Genomic DNA, 4568 nt, shown 5'->3' with positions numbered 1-4568 from the left:
GGGCTCGTCCTCAGCCCACCCGGGCTCGCCCTCAGCCCTGCGGGGTGCTGCCGCCTCGCCGGGCCGGCCCTGCCTCGCACCCCGCCTGGCCGGGCTCCAGGGGGGCCGGGCCCGTCGCTGTCCCGAAGCCGTGTCCCCCGGCCCCGCCGGCTCGGGCGGTGCGGTGACCCTGCGCAGCCCCGCTCGCCTCCACGGGGCCAGCTGAGTGGATTCGCCCGTACCTGAGGCATCTTCGGCACAACACATGCATGCAAATCGTAGCCACGAGCAATTAAATACATATGTACCGTTAATTACGTGTTTACATACATCAAGCACGTCCCTGACAGGCAGCAGGACAGGGCCCAGGGACTGCTCTTTGCACCTCCCCGGTGCTCCCAGGACAGGGAAGGGTGAGGGGGATATCTGTGCCCTGCCTCAGGTGGCATCTGAGGGACACCAGCATTTTCTTCGACACTTGAGTATGGCAGGTTTAACACTGTCACAGAAGGGGGTTTTAATCCTGACTTCCCCTCGCCTTCCCCGGCACTGGGGAGATGAAAACAGGCTTACAGCACTTGATTATTTATTTTCCCCCAGCTCTGGTCAATCCTCTTTGCTCAGGCCTAGATCCCCGCTGAGCATCTGAGGCCTCGGCAGTACCAGGCGCGGGAAGAAGCGGCCGAGGCGCCCTGGCTGCAGCGTGCAGGGCTAAATTTGGCCCCTGTGACTTCCTCCCCTATGGGACACCCGGGTGGTTTTTCTTGTCTCCTGTTACAGATAATGCAAAGGCCGGTCCTGAAGCCGCAGCTCAGCGAAACCCCAGCCCAGCAGGGAGGAGGGACAGTGGGGACAGAGCAGAGACCCGGGGACACTCGGCCCGCTGGCTCAGCTGTGGCTTTGTGCAGCGTTGGGCAGGTCACCTGGATCCTGCAGCGCTGCTCCTCAGCCCTCCCCAGGCATTTCTTCACCTTCCAAGAGCATTGCAAAACAGTCGTCGTTCTGTTCCGAGAGATGCCTGCGGTTCTTTCACGCCTCTCAGGCTTTTTTCCTTGAAACTCCAGTGCCAGAGTCAAGTGGTTATGTCAAAATGTGTTTGCATTTGAAACAAAAAAGAGTTTCTCAGCCTTGTGACCCCAGAGGGAAGTTTGTGACTACGTGCCCAGGGGCTTGGCTGCCTGGAGTGGCCCAGCCTGCTTGGGAGCACCTGTGGCTCCAAGGGTCCGTCTGCATCAGGGAGTTTGGAGTCTGCTTGGTTTTGACCCCACCGTCTGCACCACAGCAGAATTCTGCAAGATAGTGTCCTTGCTGTGCAGAAGCAGAAACTGAGAAAAACAGACCAAAAAAAAGATCCAAAGGGGTTTGCCAGTGCAGCACTCCACCAGCCCGGCTCGCCTGGAGATGGTCCATGCTAATCACAGATGTTTTTCCCAGCAGTGGCGCGGGATCAGCCGGATCACCCTCAGTGCAGCCCGTGTCCCTGTCCTGCCCTGTGTTCCTGCCCTCAGGAGAGCCTGCAGGAACCCCACGTTCGAGGAGAGGGGACACCACTGCCGCCCCTGGTTATTTCCCTCCCGGTCGCTCAGTTATTTTTGTTAACGCTTATTAAGGAAGACTTGGGAGAGCTCTTTGTTAAGGGCTCACACTCACTTCAATTAAAGGCTAAGAAAACTACCCAAGCGTATCACTGACTCATCGGAGAAATCCCGACGAGCACGTAGCCGCCTAAACTCCGTTCTTGTTTTCACAGCTAAAGGACAGAGAGGGGACACAGGAACAAAACCGGTGAGACTCACAGCTAAGTCAGATGAGAGGGAAACGGAGTTGGAACCCACTTCCCTCTCTCGGCAGTGCCTCTTTTACACATCCCAGCCCAGAGCCGGGTTGGGAGCAGAGCGAGAGCTGAGAGCCCCCGGGGGGAAGGACTCGCAGGAGTTCTATTTAGAAAGGGCAAGTCTGTGCCAAACCTGACGAACTTTCCTTTACCCAGAATTATAACTGGAAGTCTAAAAAGCCACAGTGTTTGAAAACACATATTTACATTATATATGCCCCAAAGCAGAATAAACAAAGGTTAGATTTGTAAACTCTCCATCTTAATTAAAGCAGCGCTGCTTAGGACAAACCCACATAACAGGCGGCTTGAAGTGTTGTGTTATTTAATTTATACCTTCCAGCTCCCTTAGTCATGGAGCTGGGACAGCGATAGCATCAGCAGCCACCCCGCTGTGCGGCGCACAGGGAATTTCTAGGGCACTGGGAACCGTGTGGCCCATTTACCACCGTCCCGAGGCTGTGCTTTTCTGCCTTTTCAAACTCAAATCTTCCCTCCTTCTCCCTTGGCGCTTCCCACGTTGTTAGGAAGGAAGGGAATGCTGCTGGGTGTCTCCTGCCTCCAGTGCCAGTGCCGAGGCTGGTGGTGGGAGGATGCCCAGGGACCTGCCAGCCCCCGAGCTGTCCCTGCTGCCCCAGCCCTGCTCTGCCCGTGCCAGCTCCGCGTATCCCCAGCTCCTGCTGACAGTTCCTGCTCCCATTCCCTGGGCCAGCGTGTGCTTGCACCACCTGCAATAGAAACTGCGGTCAAATATTTCAGCTTTAGAGGAACCCCTTTCTGTTCATGCTCCGAATGCCACAGCAGGCTTTGAATTTCGCAGCTCTGTGGGGCTGAGAGCCCTCGAGTGTGTAAATAAGCTGCGCTGATGGTGCTGAGAATGTGCTCCCCGCAGGCAATTTCCTTCAGCTGCTTCCCAAGTTCTGTCTTCTCTGGTTTCTCTCTTTGCAGCCTCGATTCTCTCTCGAAGAGATCAGGGACACTAAACAGAGACAGTGAATTACATTTGCGGGAAGCAGGTGTGGAAGCAGAGTGTGCCTGTTGGGAGGAGCCGTGGGATGATCCAGCATCCTCAGGAGAGCATCCCACGGTCTCCCACCGCCCAGCACCTGCTGGATGAGCACCCCTGACCCACAGCAAAAGGAGGGCGGATGGTGCTGCAGGGACAGACAACCCATTTATTGTGCAGAGGGAAATGGAAATGGGAACAGAAAGGGACAGGAAAATGGATGGGGAAAGGGAAAGGGACAGGAAAATGGATGGGGAAAGGGAAAGGGACAGGAAAATGGATGGGGAAAGGGAAAGGGAAAGGGAAAGGGAAAGGGAAAGGGAAAGGGAAAGGGAAAGGGAAAGGGAAAGGGAAAGCTCTTGCCAGATGGCTGCCCACAGTCCCAGTCTCCATCCTGCTCTCGAGGGTGGCAGAGATGTCCTGTCCTGCCCGTGCCGGGCCAGGGCCACCCCCAGCCGGCCCCGGGCTCGGTGGGAGCGCTGCCACTGCAGAGAGCCCCGGAGCCTTCTCGTAATTAGAGCATCGCTTCACTTTTCAAAAGAGGGAAATAGGATGCAGGAAATTACCAGCCAGCTCGGCTGGAGCACTGGGAGGCAGGACGGCGATCGGTGGGGAAGCAGCCCCAGGGGAAGGAGCGCTGTCACTGGGACTCGCAGGGATGGCCGAGCGCTGCTCCCCGCTCTGCTTTCCTGCGTTTAGCCCCAAACTCTGCGGTGATGTGTAAGGAGGGAGGGAGGGAAGCTGGAGAAGCCAGGGGGATGGCCAGGGCAGGGAGGATGTGGTGCCAGGGCTGTGACAGTGGGGAGACACCCGGCTCCGCATGGAGCTGGCTGCCAGCCCCCACCACGCTCAGCATTTCAGGGCTCCCCGAGGGCCGCGCTCCCGCCAGGCAGGAAAAGCCTCACGGTTACTCCATGCTTTAGGCATTCCCTGGTGAAAGCATTCCCATGGCAAACCGCCCTGCAATGGTCACTCCCTTCCCTGCAGCGCTCCCGAACTCCTTCCTCCCTGCTGCACCTCCCACGCCCCCTGACCCCTACTCTGCCTCACCTGCCATGGGAAACCCAGGGGGGAAACCCTTCCTGCCTTCCTGGGGTTTCCTCATCCTCCCTAATCTTTGCCTCTCCATCCCTCACTGTCTCCTGTCCCTGGGACACGGCTGATTCCCGCTGTCCTACGGCCCGAGCTTGGCTTAGCCCGGCGGGGCAGGGGCTGGCCGCCTTCCCCCGGGGCTCGGCCGCTCGGTGGGGCCCAGCACACGCCGGGAAGCGCTCGGAGCTTCCTCCGGCCGAGGGACAGCGAGCCCTGGGCTATGTTTAGCCCTGCGGCCGCACGCCGGGAAGTGCCCTTATCTCTTCCCACCTCCTTGTCCTCAGCCGTGCCTGGGCTAATCTCTGCTTGGCACCTTGAGCACCGCACTGCCCCACGCCGCCAGCACCCAGCGGCTTTTTGTTGTTATTTTAGTAATCTCCGTCACAACTCTTTTTTTTTTTTCCCCCATAGAACGGCCGCTGTCATCTCTGCCCCACGGAGGGAAAAAGCCGGGGATGCTGCTGGCAGGGTCCGTGTCCCTGCTCATCTCTGGCGCTGCGGGGACACACGGGGGACACCCCGGGACAGCCGCACACGGGAGAGCAGAGCCGGGCACTGCTGTCTCATGGTGGGGATTGCCCCCGATTCACACCAAACCTTAGAACCGTGGAATGGTTTGGGCCGGAGGGGATACTGAAGATCAGTTCCACCCCCCTG

General features: G+C 58.4%; 1 long non-coding RNA gene across 2 annotated transcripts; it reads right to left on the bottom strand.

The window, feature by feature from the left end:
• Nucleotides 1–2121: 2121 nt before the first annotated feature.
• Nucleotides 2122–4128, bottom strand: LOC109022914. Of its 2 annotated transcripts, none has more exons than XR_004499880.1 (2): nt 3870–4128; nt 2122–2792 (listed from the first exon to the last, which is right to left on the bottom strand). It is a non-coding gene; the product is annotated as an uncharacterized LOC109022914 (long non-coding RNA). The 2 variants fall into 2 exon arrangements; XR_004499881.1 differs by having other exon boundaries at nt 2122–2541.
• Between the last annotated feature and the right edge of the window lie 440 nt (nt 4129–4568).

This window comes from Parus major, chromosome 19 (genome assembly GCF_001522545.3).
Source record: "Parus major isolate Abel chromosome 19, Parus_major1.1, whole genome shotgun sequence".
Lineage (NCBI taxonomy): Eukaryota > Metazoa > Chordata > Aves > Passeriformes > Paridae > Parus > Parus major.
The sequence above is the reverse complement of the archived record's forward strand: the minus strand, read 5'-3'. Positions and strand labels throughout refer to the sequence as shown.